The 22,489-nt window shown below is 39.2% G+C and overlaps 1 protein-coding gene across 13 annotated transcripts in view; it reads left to right on the forward strand.

Moving 5' to 3' along the window:
- Positions 1-22,489, forward strand: part of fam49bb (family with sequence similarity 49 member Bb) — a 194,963-nt gene that overhangs the window by 80,268 nt on the left and 92,206 nt on the right. Inside the window, exon 1 of one of the 13 annotated variants that reach the window (XM_080193842.1) lies at positions 9,688-9,706. The exons of the other annotated variants lie outside the window; for them this stretch is intronic. The gene's annotated coding sequence lies outside the window, so the exon portion shown is untranslated. Of the gene's footprint in view, positions 1-9,687; positions 9,707-22,489 lie in introns of those variants that run through there. 13 annotated transcript variants of the gene reach the window in all.

The following is a 22,489-nucleotide window of genomic DNA, read 5'->3' on the forward strand; positions in this document are numbered from 1 at the left end:
AATTCCAAAGGCTTGCAACTGTTTGGAGCGAAGAAATGTCTCCTTGTCTCTGTTTTCCATGGACAACCTTTTACTCTGAGACTATGATCCATAATCCGTCATTCTAAATTCCTCAAACAGGGCAAACATTGTCTCAGCATCTGTCCTATCAAGTTAAATTATGCTGTCAAACCTTTAAGAATTTTATATGTTTCAATTATTCTTCTAAACTCCAGGGAATATAGGGTTTGTCTACTTAATAGTCACTTAATAGTCTTAGATGTGATCGGCGCAACTTGTGGGCCGAAGGGCCTGTTTGTGCTGTAGTCCTCATAAGAGAATTCCCTCATCTCTAGAACCAGTCTTGAACGTTCATTGCATTATCTCAGGAGCAAATATGTCCTTCCTTGGATAAAACAAATCACACAGTGCATCAAGTATGGCCTCACCAATGTCCTGCATAATTGTAGGAAGACTTCTTTACCCTTGTACTTCAATCTGTTTGTAATAAAAGGTCTCCTAAACTTTTCTTACATAATTGGTTGTTGTACCTGCCAATAATGTTCCGTGATACATGTAAAAAAAAGTATTCAGATCCCTTCCCAGGTCAACATTTCATGGTGTCTGATTATTTACAAAAAATGCGCTTCTGAAATGTTTTTGTGTCTTCAAAGTACCTGTTTAATGTTTCTTCTATTTCCTCATTCCCCATTATTAATTTTGCCTCTAAGGGAACAACATTTACTCTTGAATCCTAATTTCTTGGTGATCTTTGCTGAATTTTAAAATTATGCTAATTCTCACAACTCTATTTTTAGCAACATTATAAGCCTTTTCCTTTATCTTGCATTACCTTTAATTTTCTTATTGGCATTAGCAAATTTGGATAACTTTTCCTGTGGGTTGTTTTATTATTTAAGAAAATTTATAATCATTACAATTTATGATTTATTTTTAAAATGTTTGCCACACCCAAGCTAATCTCCTTTCTAATTGTTTTCCTTATTCTATCCTTCGGGGCAAGCCCCCCATTCTTTTCCATTTTGCCTATCTTTTCTAAAGGTCAAGTGAAATCCAGAAGCTTGTTTGGGTTGGCGGGGGGGGGGGGTGTTTTTTTTTTAAATCTTTTAGTCACAGGTAGGCTTACATTAACAATAACACTATAGCAAAATTACTGTGAAAATCCCCTAACCGTCACATTCTAGTGCTTGTTCGGGTACACTGAGGGAGAATTTAGCATGGCTGATGCACCTAACCAGCACGTCTTTCAGACTCTGGGAGGAAACCGGAGCACCTAGATGAAACTGACGCAGACATGGGGAGAAACTGCAAACTCCACACAGACAGTGAGTGACTCAAGCCAGGGAATCGAACCAGGGTCCCTGGCAATGGTGAGGCAGCAGTGCTAACCATCAGGCACCATGTTGTCCACAGTGATCCAATCCTGAAAACTATATCCCTAAAGGCTATGGGACCAAACCCTATTCTATTTGTGTTATTAATTCATTTGTTTTGTTATGAATGCTTTGTGCATTCAGATATAGTACCTTTAGTTTAATTATTTTTTGATCATCTCTCTGAGGCCATCCTAGCCGTTAATTTATTCCTTCTTGACACACTTTGCTGATTTTTTTTACTCAAATCATTCAGCTGAACTACAGCATTGCCATTTCTCTTGCTTTTATATGTATCCTTGAATCCTCCCAGGCCAATTTCCACCAACCTTTTGTTAATTTAAAGCACAGTAGAACATTGTTTTGTGGCCTCAAGGGAAAGAGCGCTTGTGGTTGAGTACTTTCGTTGATGAATGTAGTTGTAATGCCAAAGCAGAAATCAAACCTTGGAGGACAAGAGAATTTGAATAATACTGTTTTTGAAAAGCAGACCCTGAGACATCAGAAATCTGATCAATCGTACAAGGTCATTGTAATTTGTCCGTATTGTATGGCATCAGAATTGTTGTTATAAAGTGTTGTTGAAATTATGGTAATTTAGTGAGAAATTCCGTATGCAACCAGTCTCTTCCTGCAAATTTAGCAGTGTTGTCAGCTCTCCATCTCACTCCAATCAGTTAATTTTCCTCACTGTTGGTGATGAACACTGTTGTCGTCCAATATAGGATGTAATGAAAGAACTGTTGTACCAAAAGTTTACTTCATGAACAAAGGAAAGATTACTTTGCCATTTGAAATATCATTTGAACTGACAGTTGGATACAACTATTTGATGTGTTTTCTTTTCAAACTCTCATGATATTTTCTAGTAGTGTATGTTTTTATATTCAGTGAGAATTATAAGAATCAGATGTGATCTGCTGGAGCTGCTTCATTGTAAGTCTTTTAATCTCAGTGAAATGCGATGGAATTAGACTACATCCCATTTATTGGTGGAGTGTTAAAGAGCTAGCCAAATACCTGAAAAACACAGCCAGTTGAAGACTTTGCTGACACTGTGGTAATATCAACAGTCTGATCATTTGCTTTTTGGTGCTGCTATCTCTTGAAACATTTGGGAGAAAGATGCCATTGATAAAACAGGATCAGTTAAATTCTCCGTAGTATTGTCCTAAAGAGCTTTATTCTGCTATGTGGAAGGGACATGTTATGGTCCTTGCATACTGACAAATTGGATGGAATCTTCCCATCTCACTTGCTACAGGAATTGTAGTGGGTGGGACATGAACCATGCAAAGTTCCTTGGGCAGGATTTTCGGGTCTTAGGGTGAGTGCTGCTGGAAAATCCCACCCATTATGTCTGAAGGTGAGGGTATGGAGACCAGCTTGTGGACTATAGATCTCAATTTAGCCCAACTGGAGCCACCAAAATCCATCTTCATCAGGATTTTATCTGGTGCCTCCAAACTATTCATTGATAGTAGTAGCAAAGCTAAAGAACTACCTGCACTTTTTCCCCCCTATGATTTGACCAGCTTGGACCTCTCATGCTGTTGGAATTGCCAATGCACCTTTGATTTCATTGCACATGCAAAGATGGTTAAAAATGTTTTGCAATTTCTGAGCAACTATGCATGTCTAGATCTTGTTGCTAAATATTTGATGATGAAGAACAACAAATGGGTCTTTAAAACACTGATTCGAAAGATAAATAAAAGTTGTGTAAGCACCATAGCATACAGAATGTCTAATTGCATGGTTTGGATCAGTTAACCGGAGAGAGCATGTTAGCAGTGTTGTGCTATGCAGCCAAGTACTGTACTTACAGCTTGTCCATTAATGTGTTAACATCATGAACAAATAGTTAAATCATATAAATTTAAGCATATAAGGAGACCATTTTAGCTTCCTGCGCCAATGCTAAATCTGTATCAGTGCTCTCCACTGTAGTTCTGATTTTCTGCTCGTATAGTGACTTAATATTTTCCTTCAAGTATTTATCTAACTGAATATTTCTATTTACTTTTAATTAAAATAGTTGAAAAACTTTAAAAACCACTTATGGTAATGTATTTACTAACTCTTCATGTGGCAGCCACACTCACTTTCTTTGTGCTGCTAAGTTTAAGTTTATTAAATGTATTTTTTCACTTAACTGATTCACTGACTAACAGGAAGAGATCTTATACTGCATTTCAAAGGTGTTCATAATTTCAACCATTTCTAATGTAGTTCCTTATAAGCTTCATTGTTCCAATGAATAAATCTCAAATCTTTGGAAGGGATTCTCTGGCCTCCCAGCCACGTGTTTCTAGGTAGTGGGAGGTGGTGTGCCATTTGCTGGCGGCGAGATTCTGTGGTCCTGCTGCTATCAGTGGGATTTCCCATTGAAGCCACCCCATGCCTCTGGGAAACTCATGGTCAGGGGTGTGCTGCTGGCGAGACCAAAGAACTTTAGGAGGGATGTGAACGCATTCGAGAGGGTGCAGAAAGGATTCACAAGAATGATTCCAGGGACGAGGAACTTCAGTTATGAAGAAAAATTGGAGAAGTTAGGACTGTTTTTCTTGGGGAAAAAAAGAAGGCTGAGAAGAGGTTTGATTGAGGAATTTAACATGAAGGATCCAAACAGAGTAGATAGGGAAACACTGTTCCCACTCATGAAAGTTTGGAGATTAAGAATGAACAGGCATAGATTTAAAGTGACAAGTAAAAGGAACTACTTTACGTAGCGAGTGGTTAGAGTTTGGAATGTGCTGCCTCAGAGTATGGAGGAGGCAGGTTCCATTGAACAATTCAGAAGGGAATTAGAGTGGTATCTGAAAAGAATAAATGTGAAGGATTACACAGAGAAGGTGAGGGAATGGTTTTCGGTGAGTTACTCTTATAATGAGCTAGTGCAGACAAGATGGACCAAATGGAGACCTCCTGCACCGAAACAATTCTGGGATTTTGTAATCCAAATGTTTGAATCTATGTTGAATCTTTCTTACTGCTTCAGTGTTCCTTCTTTTGTCTGGCCAAAGCTGCACACACTGTTCCAAATGCAAATATAAATGTTACATTTCATTTTAGCCTGACTTATTGTGCTCTTGCAATTTCAAAATTCTGAAGTTCTTTAAGTAACACATTATAATAGCATCCAATTAATGTCAGATAATTAATTCCTTAAATGATATAGTACTACTTATTTATTTGTTTCGTGTGTGGGTGCCTAAAATCAAACAGTTAAAAATTTTGACATTGCAGTTTCAATCTTGCTGCAGCACTTCCTCCTTTCGGTTAGTTGGTTTCTGCATCACATCAGCCACTGCATCTTGCTTCCGTTATCTGAAGGGCTCAAAAGACTGATATTAGCCTACGTTACTTTTATTTATGGTTCTTTTTATTCCAGTATCCACAATGCACCTAATCCTTTGACTCCTTTTTAGACACTCATACTGGCCATCTTTGTGGCTCTTTTGAGAATTTATGAGTCCGTGCTTCCTATTTCAACCATTTTCTTTCTTTTTCTTGGTCTAGTATTTCAGTTGCACTAATACTTTTACAATGATGTCAGCTTGTCACTTATTACCAGTATGTTTCAATTATTTTTCAAAAGAGTTTAATTATTTTATGAGGGCATAGGTTTAAGGTGAGCGGGGAGAGATACAGAAGTATCCAGAGGGGCAATTTTTCACAGAGGCTGGTGAGTGTCTGGAACAAGCTGCCAGAGGTGGTAATAGAAGCGGGTACAATTCTGTCTTTTAAAAAGCGTTTAGACAGTTACATGGGTAAGATGGGTATAGAGGGATATGGGCCAAATGCAGGCAATTGGGATTAACTTAGGGGTTTAAAAAAAAGGGTGGCATGGACAACTTGGGCCGAAGGGTCAGTTTTCATGCTGTAAACTTCTGTCTATGACCAAGTTTGCAGTCAGTTGTTCATTCAAAGTCAGTTTTTTGCACTGAAAAATAATTTAAATCAAGGAGTTAGAAAAAGTAACAGGCAACTTTTTGCGCAATTCAAATGACCAAGTAATTCAAATTAAGTGAATTTGAATGAACATGAGCAGATTGTAGCTCCAAGCATTAGTTGTGCTTTTGCTCAAATACTTTATGATCTCATGTTAGCATGATATTCAAAGTTATTATTCCCTCAACTTATCCAAATCATTGAAACCACTTCTATCTGTTCTTCTGACTGGAATGTGAATTTCTTAAATAAAAACGGCAAATGCTAGATAAACTCTGCAGGTCTGGGAGCATCGGTGGAGAGAGAAGCACTGTTAATGTTTCAAGTTCATATAACCCTTCGACAGAACATTTTGGTGGCCTTCCAGCCACACGTTTCTCGGCAGCGAAAGGTGGCGTTCTTTCACTGGCGGAGGGATTCTCTGGAGCCACCGCTGTCAATAGGATTTCCCATGTTGCCACCCCACACTACCGGGAAACCAGCAAGCAAGAAACACACTGGTACGAATGGCTGTTGTCTTCTGTGACAACATGACAAAATTTGTAAATTCATCAACTTTCCAGACTCTTATCGACAATGAAACTACTTCTCCAGCTTCCAGCCTAAACATGTTAAAGAAGCCATCCTCTACAGATAAGCCCTCCGTATATACAGGATCTGCTCAGATGAGGAGGATCGCAACAGACACCTCCAGACGCTGAAAGATGCCCTCATAAGAACAGGATATGGTGCTCGACTCATCGTTCGACAGTTCCGACGTGCCACAGCAAAAACCACACTGACCTCCTCAGAAGACAGACAAGGGATACGGTGGACAGAGTACCCTTCGTTGTTCAGTACTTCAGCAAACTACCCAGACTTCAGGGGAACAGTGACCACAACACAACACAATGCTGCCACAGCAACCTCTGCAAGATATGCCCCATCATCAACATGGATGCCATCATCTCACTTGAGAACACCATCCACCAGGTACATGGTACGTACTCTTGCAACTCGGCCAACGTTGTCTACCTGATACGCTGCAGGAAAGGATGTCCCTAGGCATAGTACATTGGGGAGACCATGCAGATGCTACGACAATGGATGAATGAACAGCGCTTGGCAATCACCAAGCAAAACAGTTCTCTTCCTTTTGGCAAACACTTCAGCCGTCATGGGCATTCGGCCTCTGATCTTCGGGTAAATGTTCGCCAAGGTGGCCTTCACGGCACACGACAGCGCAGAGTTGCTGAGCAAAGACTGATAACCAAGCTCCGCACGTATGAGGACGGCCTCAACCAAGATCTTGGGTTCATGTCACATTATTTGTAACCCCCATGACTTGCCTGGGCTTACAACATCTCACTTACTGTCTTGTCTGGAGACAATACACATCTCTTTAACCCATGCTTAATGCTATCTCCACTCACATTGTCTGCACCTTTAAGACTTGATTAGCTGTAAAGACTCGCATTCTGATCAGTATTCTGTAAACTGAGTCTGTGCCTTTTATATGCCCTGTTTGTGATCAGAACTTGCCACTCACCTGACGAAGGAGCAGCACTCCGAAAGCTAGTGGCGTTTGCTACCAAATAAACCTGTTGGACTTTAACCTAGTGTTATGAGACTTCTTATTGTGATACATTAAAGCAGAGAGACAGATGTATCTGGGGGAGCCATCCACCTTCATTCCCCAAAGCCAAAATTCCCCAAAGAAGCACATTCAGCTCCGCTCCTATAGTTGCTGGGTAAAGAAACCCTACTTGATTAAAACTGTTTCTTTCATAAAAGTTTATTTCTATCTCATGCTGACCCGTACAAACTGATCATACTGGCCTCCCAAATCACTGTGCAAGTGAACAGCAAGAAGGATTTTTCTTTGCTGCCCCTTACCCATATGCTTTTTCAGCCCCAACTCTGCCATCATCACCTTCCCTAGGCTTTTGATGGTGAATACGCTGCTTTGGGGAATTTTGGCTTTGGGGAATGAAGGTGGATGGCTGCCCCAGATACATCTTGTCTCTCTGCTCTACAGTATGTCAGGCAGGTCTGTGAGTCCCATTTGTCATTGAGTATGGTAAATGTGAGGTGATAATGGCTGTGGAGCAGGGAGAGGTGTTCATTATTAGATTGATGTCAAGTCATGATGCTTCAACTATCATGCTTGTAGAGCAGCCTTGATGGATCAGCTGGTCTTATCCTAATTGTCCTATTTGGTTGTTCTAGAAACCTGTAGGATGTTGAAAATGCTTAACCTGGAGGAACAGAGTTCATGCAAAGTTACAGTGCCAATAATCATTGGGAAAAATGATTTGAGTCAACACTCAGTTTACATGGGGATCATTTGAGAGTTGCTTCTGCTACCCTTTTTATAGGCTGAGTTATATGTACATTTATGGGAACATTGTCGAGGTAGAATAATTGGGCAAAATTAAGGAATATGTTGGAAGAAGAATTGAACTTAATAGCATAATACTAACATTTTGGAAAATACATTGTCAGAGAATTTTGAAGTGAATTTTCCTTTCCTTCTGTTCAGTATGGAGAAACTAAATGAAAAAGTTTGTCGCATATTCAAGAAAGGTTTCAGTTATGTTGAAAGCTATTGGCGAGATTGTCCGATTTCATCTGTGGCCATCCAGCTGCAAGTGACAATGGAGAATTTAGCGTTCCAGCCAAAACTTCATTCATTGCAATGCCACCAGAGAATCCCAGCCCTAGACGAGACTGGAGGTTTTCGGCGCCTTTCATGTCAGCAGCACCATAGAATCTCAGTCGTGAAGGAGGACAGGGGTTTTTGGTAATTATAAATTTGGAAGTTCTAGATGTGCAATAATAGTTGGTTAATCAGTCAGGTTTTAAACTAGATTTCAAAAGCCTTCTGTCAAATTATTTCATGTGCAACTGCACAGTGTACTGAAATATATTGTAAAGTCATTATATTAAAAAAGACTGCGGTAACATGACTTATGCTGTTGTTGCAATGTTTTATTATTTTAATGCTTGCAATGTAATGTCAGCTGATGAAGAAATAACATGGTTTCAGTTTTATTAATTCACGTTCTAACTACTTAGTTTGCGAATAGGTGAGCGCTGTGTGTGCCCTAATGTGCAATCTTGGGATTCTTCTTGTAGAGTTTCAAAGCTGGGAGGCTGAGCATTTCACAGATGTGTTGTTTCTGCTTTTTCTTCAATCCTCACCCCATTTTGCTTTGTTCCCTCACATAATTCCCAAAAAAAAACACCAGAACTTCAGCTGGCTGATTTGTGTATCCATTTGCGGCCTGAGACTTCCTCTAAAAGTTAACGGTCAGCTAGCTGATTTCTGTATGCATTGGGTCTCTAGTTTCATGACAATTCCTTGTTAGAGAAATACATTTGTAGTGTGTTGAAACTACTGCAACCATGATAGTTCAGGTGCACATTGTGCTATTTCTGGAATTGGTGGTGTTGGGGATATGTGAGAGAGAGAGGGAGAGAGAATTGTTCTCTGAATGTGAACAACATTGGCTAGAGTATTTAGGATCCACCATCCACAATTGAACTGGATATGTGTATAGGCCAGACCGAAGATAGTAGGTTCCTTTTCTTGAAAGACATTGGTGAACCATTTGGCTGTTTATAGCCCAGATTTCATGAATTTAGTTTTTCAACTTGCTGTGTTAGGATTTGAGCGCTCAATTTCTGGGTTGCTACTCCAATATCTAATATCATAAATGTTATAATACATTTGTGGTTTTAAAAATATAAATTCAGATTGATTTCATTTTTGGGAGTTCTAATGTATTGTTTCAGGATTTATTTTGCTGGATTGAGATCACATACAGTTTTTGGAATATTATGAGAAACTTGAAATTGGTGAGTGATTGGTAGAGTGGCTAGGGAATATTTAAACTTTAAAAGTGTGTAGGTAAAGTTTGATTGGTTAAAATATTGTTTGCATGTTGTAAACTTTGGCAGATTGGGCCTGCATAGATTTAAGTAGAAATCTTGTGGTTTGAAGGACTTACATTTCCTAATGGCACCTGAAAAAGCTTATTTTCACACCCAAATGCAATTCTTTTGAGATAAATAATCTTTACAGTGCTAATATATAATTGCTCACCATTAGAATATTAATAAGTCGCTGCTTAAAATCAGTTTCCATTCAAATTTGACAATGAGACTAACAAAGAGAGCATGAACGAACCATCCGGAAGTATCACCCACATGCAGGCGTGGTGGTGCATGACGCGGCACTTTGGGAGGAAGTGTGGCGCACTTCTTTGTTGGGCACCCAAGCTTTGTTAATAAACCTATCCAAATAAGGACATAGATAGGAGCTGCAGTGAGCAAATTTAGTTGCGTTTCATTTGAAAGTTAGTTTTGGCCTATTAATACTGATGAATGCAGCAGCTGTAAGTATTTGAAAGTGCACTGCTCCACTTTTGCATGTGATTTAGGTAAAAGTTAAGAAATGAATTGTCTGGCTAAAATTTTCCATTCAGAATTTAATCACCAAAGTTGTACATTCTGGTAGATCGTGATTATGAGGAATATCCCTTCATTCTGAAAAAATAGCTTTTTGTATGTACAATGCAAGCATCTTTGCCTTTAAATAGATTTGACTCTGAACAATTCCTTTCTCTTGGTAAATAAGATTTCAGCCTGATTTCTAGTGTCTTACAAGTTAAAAGTTAGCAAGTGGTGTTTCGATTCATATATTTAAACAGTGGTATGCTATGATAGCATTACTCTTTTGAAATGTGTACTAGCTTACCCAGTTGCATTCTCGTGCAGATTTTGCTTTTCAGTGTTTGCAATTGCAGTAGACTTACTGCGTTTAGCTATAAATATATTTTCGGTCTACTAGAATTTTTTTGTATCACTTTGCTTGTTCGATTTGCATTTTCCATCAGAGCTCCAGTAGGAAGTAGCTTTGAAATAAAATAGAAATTATGTTCAAGAATGCCCTTTTGAAGTAACTATTTCAATTACTTTATGCATTAAATATTTTATTGTGACATGTTGCATGGCACAATGGCAATTTTGTTTATCCAGTAAAATGTTTTCTTACGTTATATTGGGCGAGAAACGGTTCTTGTGAGGTGAACATTTGTAAAGGGCAGTAAAAGGCCAAATACATCATAGAGGCCATCCCACTTAATGATGCAACCTTTACACACCGTCATCTGTCTTTTCTTTCCTTTTTTACCCCAGTGCAATAGTGGATTCTCCTAAGAGAGGTGAAGCAAAAACCACCTTTGACCAATTTAGGAAAACAAAAAATCTGAAATTTATCCATGTTCAGGAGATGGTGGGCAAACTGCAGGAGACTATGCTGACTGGACAATGTTAACCTCAATGACCTACCTGCCTTTGATATAGACATTTTCTACCCCTGAACAATCTGTTTAGCTGCCCTTGGGATTCTGCATTCATGCCAGCAATTGAGTTGGGATTATCAATGCTACAAAAAATAGCACCTTTCAGTAGTTAACCCAGTTTTAAGCTTTTGACTTATTTGCACAGATTCTAAATTTTCTAACTCAAATAGCTTGTCCGTTGGACTAAATCAAATCCTTTAATTTCTGGGGAGGACCTAGGCTTTTCTATAGTTTAAAATAAAATTCCAGCTTTCTCCTCTGCACTGATTACTAAGGACCCATGAACTAGGTTTAAGCCCGGCTGAATTTTCCACCATGTGAGCATGTGAAAACAGTATATACTATTGTGAATATAATTTGATCCAGTCTTACAAGGGCATTATTTCTAGTTTTAAAATGAATTTGAATGCCTGATTTTCTTTTTATAAAGCCTCAATATTGTGTACTGTTATGCAACTTTGAATCATGCATTGAAGTCCTTGTTCCCTCTCCTGAACAGTAGCCTTGAGCATTCAAACCTCTACAGTATATACGTGTGCATTGAGTTGCCTTATGCAAATTCATCATATATATGTCTATAGACAGCTGTAGGAAGCCCAGTCCTGTACTTGCATCTCGCAGTGCTAGGGTTAGCATATAACTCTGAAAATTTACAGGGAATTTTACCTTTGCTTATATCTAGTTGCTGACCAAGGTCATGATGGATAATGATCCTAAAACTGATTCCTCTGGAAATTCACTCATGATTAACCTTCAAATCAATCATACCTGTTTCCTAACTTTACAAGTGTTTCTTTTTTTATCCAGTCCAAAATCTAACCAATAATACTTTCTTAATAACCTTTAGTGCGGCACCTCCGTGTGGCATGTACAAACTCCACAGTGTGGAGTTTGCACATGCCACAGTGTGGAGTTTGCACGTTCTCCCCGTGTCTGTGTGGGTTTCCTCTGGATGCTCTGGTTTCGTCCCACAGTCCAAAGATGCGTGGATTAGATTGATAGGCCATGTTAAATTGTCCCCAAGTGTCAGGGGGACTAGCAGGGTAAATATGTGGGTTTGCAGGGATAGGGCCTGGATGGAATTGTTGTTGGTGCAGAATTGATGGGCCAAATGGTTTCCTTCTACATTGTAGCGATTCTATTATGCAGTATGTCAACAGGTGGATTTTTCTAATCAGAACATAATTTCAAACCAATGGAGTGAAAGCTTATGTCTGTGGCTATGTGGTTCTGTTGCTAATAGAATTTGAGAAGTCTTGACCCAACTGTAATGAACTCAGAGTAGAACTAAGCTGTCAAGCTTGTTGAGGAGTCATGAGAATGGCAGTTGTATGATATGTAAATGTTACACTATTTAGTTGCACTAGGGTATGAAAGTTTTAAGCTGCTTCGGCCTGCAGTGGTTCATAGTGAATGCTGAGTTCCTGAAATAGAAAAATGTTCCATTCCACTAACAACCCAGATCATCTTCAATACGAACATTCACTTTAAGCAAAAAGCATAGAAAATGTTCTGCTCTAATGGCTGCTGAATTGTGTTGCCTACAGGATTTTCAAACTATGTAAAGAAATAGTTTTTAAAAACTGGCAGTATAATGTTTTGTTGAAGCAGTGGTTGAGAAAGTGGCACCAGATTGGTGTAATGGTAAGGAATTATTTCTGCTGCAATTTATCTTTTCTACAAAACATTTTCATGTTTGTTTTGAAAATGTTGTTAAACTTGCTTTTGAAATAATAGATTTTAAATTTCCAATAGTAAGTTAAGGAAAATAGTAAAGCAGGAAAAACACATTATAGTACAAAAAGAATGGCAATGTACAAAATAGCTCCTCAAATCAGCTTGGAAGCCCCTTATTCTGTCACATGACATAATGCAGTAACTACCATCCAACAATATGGCTACTATTTTGTTCAACATTAATCAGTTTTTCTTGTGATCATAAACTTACAGTACTGTGAAAGGAAGCACAGGATGGATAGCACTTTCAGTGCCTAAAGCATGTCTCTATTACAGATATGTTTGTACCATAGTGAGTTAACTTGAATGAAATACAGCAGATTCCTAAACATCTAGGAACAGCAAATAAAGTATTAAATTATTTAATTGAAATACAGCTTTTAGAGTGAAATGAAACAAATTGTGTTTTCATTTTAACAGTTTGCCACATCCTGTTCTGGCTGTGAGTTCCTGCTTCAAATTTGTTAAAACTTTAGTGGCAACTTCACATGTTCAAAGGCCACTACTTGTCAACAGTTATATGATAATGCAGTATGAATTACTGACTTGTTTTGCATTAACATGTTTAAATGTTAAATTTAGCTGTATCTTTAATTTACTGTGGCTTTCCCAGATTACGGTGTTAATGTAGCAGTTGTGACAATTTTTCCTGTTCTTTCAACTTGTATTTACAAACCGGTGCTGATTTCTTTTATATTATTCCAAATTGAATTCAACCAAGATGTCATTCTGAATCATTGAATGTTTAGCTAATGTGCTGTGAAATTGCAAAAGTGAATTGTCTTTACTAACTGACACTACAAGAGTAGGTCAAAGGCTAGGAATCCTGCGGTGAGTAGCTCACCCCTGACTTCCCAAAGGCGGTACACAAGGCACAAGTCAGGATGCAATGGAATACTCTCCATTTGTCTAGGTGAGTGCAGCTCTTACAACACCCAAAACTTGACACCATCCAGGTCAAAGCAGCTGGCTGGATTGCTTCCCCCTACCTCCTACAACAAGCACTGTGGGTGTACCTAAGCTTCAGGGACTGCAGTGGTTAAAGAAGGCAGCTCATTACCACATTCTCAAAGGCAACTAAGGATGGGCAATAAATGCTGGCCTAGTCAATGACAGCCACATCCCAGAAATGAATAAAACAAAAAATTCCTCTTTGGGATTATATATGAACGAATTCAAAAAGTGGGTTCATTTTTTTGATGGCAAAATGTTTTTTCAGCTTTTTTGCTTGACTGGGAGCTTTTAAGTTTGCTTCTGAGAGTCTTGAGACACCAGGCCTCCAAAGTCTAACTTACAAAAGACCAATATGAAATCTGAGTTGAAGACAGCTAAGTTATACTGGTGTTGCATGCCATTATGCAGTGAACGCCTATCCTAATTTACACTCATGGAACATAAGTTTTCTGGAGCAATCCCAGGGGCAAAAGCATCCTAGCCCATTTGGGCAGTTTAACACTTGGGTTTGCTATAGAACATAGAACACTACAGCACAAACAGGCCCTTCGGCCCACAAGTTGTGCCGATTACATCAATACCTACCAATCCATAGACTTATCTATAACCCCCAATCCCATTAAATCCCATATACTCATCCAGAAGTCTTTTAAAAGACCCCAGCAAGTTCGCCTCCACCACCACTGACGGCAGCCGATTCCATTCACTCACCACCCTCTGAGTGAAAAACTTACCCCTAACATCACCTCTGTACTTGCTTCCCTGCACCTTAAATCTGTGTCCTCTCATAGCGACCATTTCAACCCGGGGAAATAGCCTCTGAGAATCCACCCTATCTATTCCTCTCAACATCTTATAAACCTCTATCAGGTTTCCTCTCAACCTTCGTCTCTCCAGGGAGAAGAGTCCCAGCTCCCTCAACCTATCTTCATAAGGCATGCCTCCCAATCCAGGCAACATCCTTGTAAATCTCCTCTGTACCCTTTCAATAGCTTCTACGTCCTTCCTATAGTGAGGCGACCAGAACTGCGCACAGTACTCCAAGTGGGGCCTATGTTGTGCTGTTTTTTCAGTAATCAGTGCGTGCATCAATGGATTAATACAAATTCTGTTGTTCAGTATGAAAATGAGGTTGAAGGCAAATTCCTTAATACAGTAGCGTTTTTGGAAGAGGAACACATTGGGTGTGATCTTACCGGCTTGCTGCACTGCTCGATGAATATAGCGAGCCAGAAAGGTCGCAGCAAGATGCAAGTTGGTTTGTTATCCCCCAGCCATATTCAGCCAGCAAGATTGACTTTGCACCTAAGCCTATTAACATGAAAGTAAGTTGACTTACCTGCTTCTGCACAGCATCTTCTGGCCTCCTGGAATCTTCCCCTGTCATGCCGACAAGAATGACAACAGGTCTTCACCACTGGAGATGAGGTGCCAAGGCCAAGCTGGTGAATCGGAAGTCATTGAAACTCCTGGGTGGTCGGGGGCATGGCCTGGTAATTCCCATTGGGCACTGGCACCTTGGCATTGATTAACTACCAAGCTTGTACTCCCAAACAATCCCCCGATATCTCCAAGTATACTCATTTTATCTCATATCCATGATTCAGGAGCAATTCTGTAAGTATTAACATCAATGATTCTCCACTTATTTAATGGCATTATGATGATCTTGGCATGTTGAATATAGTATTGTGAATAGGCCCAAAGCATTGTAGGTTACCCTTAGAGATACCATAGTCGTATCATATAGTAAAATTTTAGCTTTTCCAATCCTGACTGACCCATCTCAGGGAGGGTCCACTTGGACATTGGGTAGGTTTTTGACATCCACAGGTATTAAGCTGGTAACATCTAATATCTCTACAATCAAATCTTATATATTACGTGTTTACATTGTTCTTGACAATGATGGCCCTAAAAGCCAGGTTCTATGACATTGAATAAATATTTCCATGAACCTAGCATTTGAACTGTATATCCCTTAAATGCTCACTGAGTCTTTATCATCTGAGTCCCACCTCAAAAGATGTTATGAACAGATGGCTCCTTTTATTTCCCTCGTGAATCACCAGGCTGTGGGGAGGTTATAGTACTAGGTTCTCATCCTATTGTCTGATCCTTTCTCAGATGATCCACAATCTGGCTCAGTGATTTGGGTTGACATGATGACTGGTGGTCGCTTGATCCAGCGTCCAGATGTTGGGTTTCTTTATCCATTCCCTTGTTCCTCCAGTGGCAGCTGATGTATACCATAGTCATCAGAGTAAATAGATACCTATGAAAACATAAATGCTGGTCCCCACCAGTCAGATGGTCGTCAGGTTTGTTAGGGTTTTCATATATTTTTAACATAGGATAATTTTTTCACAGACTTCCTGTCTTTGTATTTACAAGTGCATGTGTATCACCTGTCCTAATTACCTGTTATGACCCATGCCATTGGAGACCATTGCGCTCAGGTCCCATCTTCACCTTCACCCCATGGCCCACTTGTATTTTGCTTGAATAATTAGACTGATGCTCCTTTCTGCCTGACACTCTCCACTTGCAGATCATTTCACTCAATATCATTCAAAATAATATTATGCTTAGTCTTAAAATATTCCTCATGCTTAGACTTGAAATATTCTCCATCTCTCCATTTATCTGCATCCATCCAATAATCTGCATCCAATAATAGATATTCCTTACCAGGTTCATTTGCTACTCGGCCCTTAAATTGTTCCAATTTAAATGATTTACCCTTTCATTTTAATGTTACCTTTTTTACAGATACTGATGTGTTTAGTTCTGTCCCAATTGTTTTGAAATAAGTTTCTGTATGGAGTATGTGTTAGTACTTGATCATGTGATGGTGCTGTTTGATTCTACTGCTCCCCTTTAACCATTTCATGCCATGTTGTTTGTCAAGTAGTGTGCATGTCAGCGACCTGTTCTTGAAGCTCTTCCAAACCCTTAAATGGTCAAATCTTTGCCCTTCTATCCACATATGGTCCAGATGCCTTGGATGGCGGTCAGTATATCAAATTCTGCTCTCTTAAAAACATAGGCAAGGAAACAGATATCACCAAGAGAAAGCCATCAATTTACTAGCCCATCTATACTTTCACTAGAATATACATCAGTGCCAAGTCGAAATATTCCAATTAATTGAATTGTATTCAATATCCCAATTCCTTTATGCTGTTTAATTTCTAGTCTCTATCTTCTCAATTACTTAAATTTTTTCAGTGTGCTTCATAACATCTATAAAACAGAAATCAAACTTTTTTCTATTTGATTCCAGGCAGTAACATATTTTGATTACTTGTTCTTTGTCTTAAATAGCATCATTTTTGAGGTAGCTTGCTTACAGCACATTTTCCTTTGTCAGAATTGTCCCAAATTCAAAAAAAAGGTTTTGAGCTTTCAAATGTCCATTAGTGCCTATGTTATTTCTTCTTTTTAAAAAAAGCTTTGTTCTACACCCATAGCTAACTACCTAAACTGTGTTTTTATTTTTTCCCTCTCTTAGAATCCCTTTAAATGACTGTGTTTTATCACCATTGTTGTTCTCATTATCCAATATTATCCATTAAATGAATCACACCTTTGATTCTGTCCTACCCTGTTCAACTATCAGCTGTCCTATAACATCTCTTCTATTGCCCTGTTGATTTCCTCACATCTCATCCACACATCACATACGTGGTCTTTTCCTTCATCTATTCCACCAGGTTATTTCCCTCGTCCCTAACTATAATAATCTGCCAGTTTGGTGGCAGGAGCAGGCTTTCCCATTGAGCCCACCTTGCATCTGATACAGTTTTCAATCTCCATATATTCAAAGTTTGTACCAAAGTGGGTTCTGTGTTTGAAACCATTTCTCCCGGCATTGTGATTGGTTCACTAACTTTGAATATCCACACCACACAGTCAAACTAGAATGCTGTTGAGTCACTATGGTGGTGTAATAATTCCCATCATTATCTGACAGCCCTAAAGCTGGTGCTGTTGTTAAAAGTTGTTTAATAGTGGTATAAGCAATCTCGCACTCCCCCGCCCATTCTATCTTTTGTAGTTCTTCACTAGAGGCCCACCTACCCCTTTACCAGATTTTGATTCAGGCTGATAATTTCTGCTACATTGAAAGTCTACAAATAAATTCTTGAATTTCATGAAGCTACTGCAAATCTTTTTTTTGTAGTTACCTGCAAAACAAAAACATGACAATTCATCCTGCTTGGGACAGAATGGGTTAATTAATCTGAGCACATCTAATACTTCAAAATTTTAAAATTTTGCAAGTCCCAGTTCCTATGTAAAAGAAACTAATCAGCTGTTAACAGATAGGGATTAATTCTCTGCTAGTTTCAAAAGGGATGGAGTAAAGTTCTCAAATGGATGTCATTATGTCATCATCCCTGGTCCGGGAATCATTCTCACTCTCTCTCATTTTCCCCATTATCTCATTTCAAAATCGTCCTTTTCGTGATTCTATTTGTCAGGAATAAATCTTTCGGCTGGATGAAAAGTTTTAACCCAGAATCAATTCAACACCGGATTTGTCATAATCATTTCAAATATCCCAAATTTTAATCAACCATTCCAATTAAAACTATCTTAATTTCGCGTGTGAATTTGTATCCAGTTTCAAATTCCCACATGTTTCCCAAAAAATCTTGATATTCTGTTTATGGCCATTGAAACATGAATCCAGGTCCATAATCTATGAGAAGTAACTTCATCAATTATACTTTCATTTTTTTTTAATCTATTTGACTTAAATCACAAATTATGATCGTAAAATCATGCAAAAAGCATTAAAGCAGAGAAACTTAGCACCCACTTTAAAGCAGCAATGAATTCCATAAGCATTCTCATGGTTCTGTTTTTAACCTTCTAAATTCCTGTAATTAAAAACACATTCTCTCCCCCAGATGGAAAAAGCTTGAGTTCAAAACCAAAATAAACGAATCTATGAATGTCCAGATAACTTGTAATTCAACCTTTCCTCATGGTGGCACAGTGGTGAGCGCTGCAGCTTCATTGCAACAGGGACCCGGATTCGATTTCTGGCATGGGTCACCGTCTGTGTGGAGTCTGCACATTCTCTCCATGTCTGTGTGGGTTTCCTCCAGGTGCTCTGGTTTCCTCCCACCATTTGAAAGATGTGCTGGTTAAGTGCATTAGCCATGCTAAATTCTCCCTCAGTGTACCTGCACAGGCACCAGAGAGAGTTGACTAGAGGATTTTCAGTAACTTCATTGCAGTGTTAATGTAAGCCTCCTGGTGACAGTAATAAATAAACTTTGAAATTGGTACCTGATTTAAGAGAGAGCTTGGCTGTCTTGGATTTGTCTCCTTCCTATTCAGTAATTAATTCAAGTTCTGCCTTTTCAGCGCTCGCCTTTTTGGCATTCGTCTTCTCAGTTGCCATAGCTCTTGGCCTTATTAAGCACCATGTGCTATGTTCACCTTTTCACTCCCTTTGTCTGGTCTACTTTACTTTGGGTTCAGATTTCACTCTTTAAATTGACTACTTTTGCTGGATTTACGATAACTCCGCTCAGAGTATCAGTCAGGTGACTCGTACTCACTGCTATCCTCATCCTGTCACAAAATCTGTTAGGGGTGTTACGATGATTTTCTTGTATTTAAAATGATCATTTTCCTCAAGTAAGCAAACAAAGTAACAGAGTGGTTCCAAGATGAACTTTACCACAGTCAGCTGTAGGGCCCTGAATGTCCATTGAGGGCATTCAGAGTGACAAATTCAGAAATACCAAGGTAATGAAAGTCTCAGCGTTGATTACAAGTAATTAGCATATTTCAATAAAAGAATAGGAGTTATCTCTATCCAATCATAGTTATGGTTACATCATGCATGCTTAAGGGTATAATGGCTTGACACAAAGGGGACTGCACAAAATGCACAAAAGACTGGGGTGGGGAGGAGGGCATGGTGGTTGCTGTGCACAAAGATGATGAGGCTGCGCACGAAGAAAGGCGTGGCTGTGTCTGGGTGTGGCTATGATGGTGTAGTATGCAATGAAGTTACTGCGAATATTCCCTAGTCGCCAACTCTAACACCTGTTTGGGCACACTGACGGAGAATTTAGCGTGGGCAGTGCACCTAACTGGCACGTCTTTCGGACTGTGAGAGCAAATCGAAGCATCTGGAGGAAACCCATGGAGACATGGAGAGAACGTGCAGATTCACACAGACAGTGAATCAAATACTGGTCCCTAGTGCAATGAGACAGCAGTGCTTGCCACCGTGCTGCCCATTCTGTATCTTTTTATATCTTTGGGCTTTTTAGTCATTTTTTGTTACTGCTTGTATGCCCTTTATTCTATCGCATGAATCTGTACTGGATTCAAACTTGGGGACGTTTATAGGAAGTGGAAACTAGTTAATTTAGTTTTGCAACCTTTCTTAACCATCTGAACTTGGAGACAGCTTGGGTGCTGTGAATGCATTTTGTGGGGGGAGGGGAGGAAGGATTATTTGCATTTGATTTTTTTTGTGCTATCAAGATTTCTATATTTTTTCCCCTAACCTCCACCCCAGGGAGGTGTAAGCAAGAAACATGAGCCCATTTACTGCACCTCTGGAATTGAATCAAGAGACAAGCACTTTAAAATTCTTTTTCTGTATCATATGTGCTATGAAACTATATATGTTGCTTCTGCAAAAAAAATCTTAATTTTGCTGTGTAAGTGGCCTTTGGTTATTTTCCTGCTTTGTGTAGATTTTTTTGGGCCACTATTTGTAATGAAGCAAATTTGCATAACTGATCTAAATGTTAGAAACAGTGCAAACTACCAAGCTTCCAGATTTTACAGGAGAAATTACACTAGCTTTAATTGTTATACAGTAAAATGCAAAGAAATTCCACTTTCTGGCTGTTTTTAACATAGTGCATTCCTTGTCCTACACTGCAATACTAGAGGAAGTATGTGCCAATAAATTGCCCACAATCCCATCTGTCGTCAAGGCAGTTTTATTTACTATTTTGCACCCACTATGAGAAATGTTTGTTGGTTTTGCTTCATTAGTGCCAACAAGATCTTGTATTTATTGCCTTTAACGTAGTAAAAGATCTGAAGGCATGTCATGGGAGTGTTATCAAATAAAATCTGATATCATGGCACATAAAGGAGATATTGGGGCAGGTGTCCAAAATTACAAATCTCCACCCATCTCTGCACCTGCCTCAGCCTATGTCCAATGTTAAACCCTCTCCATGCCTTTGTAATCCCTAAACTTGTCCATTCCAAGGCTCCCCGGGCTAACTTCCCATCTTCCACCCTGTGTAAGTGCTGCACCATTGCCGGCTGCCTCTTAATTGCTTTAGGCTCTAAACTTTTTCACCTCTTCATCAGGTTTTAATGTTGTATCTGTATCCAAATAGTCATTTGGGAGTACACAATTTGAATATTACTAAAACATACATTTTGTTGAAGTTTTTCATCTTGCATGCATTAGGACAGCCTCGAGAATACTAATATCGGGGGAAGCAACAATTTTGTACTTAATGAGAAGAGAGTGCTGCGTGGTCGGTAAGTAGACTTTGAGGTATTACCATGTCGAATGCACCAATCATGGTGACTGACAGTTAACAGCCAAGCATTGTTTGAAAATTTAAACCAGACGGCTTGACTCTGGTCAGAGTATTGCCCTGATGAATGAACCAATGAATGGCCATCACTTATTTTGTTCTTGTTTAGCTAAACAGGTGCAGTATGTGTACGTGTTTTTTCTGTCTGCAAAATAAGGGAGCCCCATGTATTAATATATATAGCTTCCAGTACATACAAATGTGCCACGCTGTAAGCCTGAATGGTTGTTAACATAATTTTTAGGACACGAAGGATTATATAGAAATGTCATCCAGTCGGGAAATCATGCTTAATGTTTTGAGTTTTGCAAGCCTGCATTTGTTATATTTAAGTCTGTAGCAGCATATATAATCATTTCTTTGCATATCTTAATGGGCTCCAAATGGCTTTCAAATTCAGCTTTAAAATGGAGCAGTCAAATGAATTTCCTATCCTTGATGTACTAGTTGAGAAATCTACCAAGGGGTCCTCTGCTGTGTTGTTTATGGAAAGCCTACCTTCACTAGTCAATATATGCATTGGAATTCCTACAGTTCCACATGGCATACAATTGGCCTTAGCAGCAACCAGCAACCCTGTCATTAGGGTCCGAGCCATTTGCTCACCATGCTTGACACTGAAATGAGCCACGTCAAAGACATGCTCTGGGATGATGGCTAACCTGTTCGGATCATTTTGCATTGTATATCGTGCAAACTCATTAAAAGGCCTGAGGTTGCCACTTTTGGAAAAAAGGCCAAAGTATCACAAACATTTGAGCAGTAGGTGAAGCCAGCTGTTTCACACCTCTCCTATACAGTAGAAACATGAATAGTAATAGGATGCTGCCATCAAACCAAAAAAATGTTCTGCCAATCACACAAGTGAGTAATGTATCTATATTTCAGTGCCAGCAAGATGCTGAGCATGTAGGTAGTACACCCTGAAGACTGCCGGATCATATCAAACAGCATGTCCCCCCCTCTGTTCACAATGGGCAAGTTACAGATTGTACCCAACTAGCCTGTGCTTGCAAAACTCAAAACCGAGTGTCCCAACATTAGATATGTTTTTATGGTTGGACAACATTTGTTAAATATTGCTCAGTGTGCTAAAAATTACGCTAACAATCAATTTAAAATTGTCAGTTGGGTTTGCAGTGTAGTGCATTTCTGTGTATTGGAAGCTATGTATATTAAACAACAGGACCCTGTTCTTTGCAGACAAATGGAATGTGTACACGTTGCACCTGTTTCAGCTGAACAAAATAAGTGAGACCTGTTTGCTGGTTCATTTGGTCAAGACATTGCCCTGAGGAATCAGAATCAAGCTACCTGATTTAATGTTTCAAACAATGCTTGGCAGTTAACTATCATGCACTTCTTGGTGCCATCGTCAGGCAACACCTAGTCCACTTGCTAACTAGTCAGCACTCTTCTTATGCATTGTGAAATTTTTTCCCCTGGCATTGGTATTCCTGAAATTGTCCTGATGCATGCAAGATGAAAAGCTCCGACAAAATGTTATTTTTCAGCAATA

Source organism: Carcharhinus amblyrhynchos, chromosome 8 (assembly GCF_965287045.1).
Source record: "Carcharhinus amblyrhynchos chromosome 8, sCarAmb.v2.hapA, whole genome shotgun sequence".
Taxonomy (NCBI): Eukaryota; Metazoa; Chordata; class Chondrichthyes; order Carcharhiniformes; family Carcharhinidae; genus Carcharhinus; species Carcharhinus amblyrhynchos.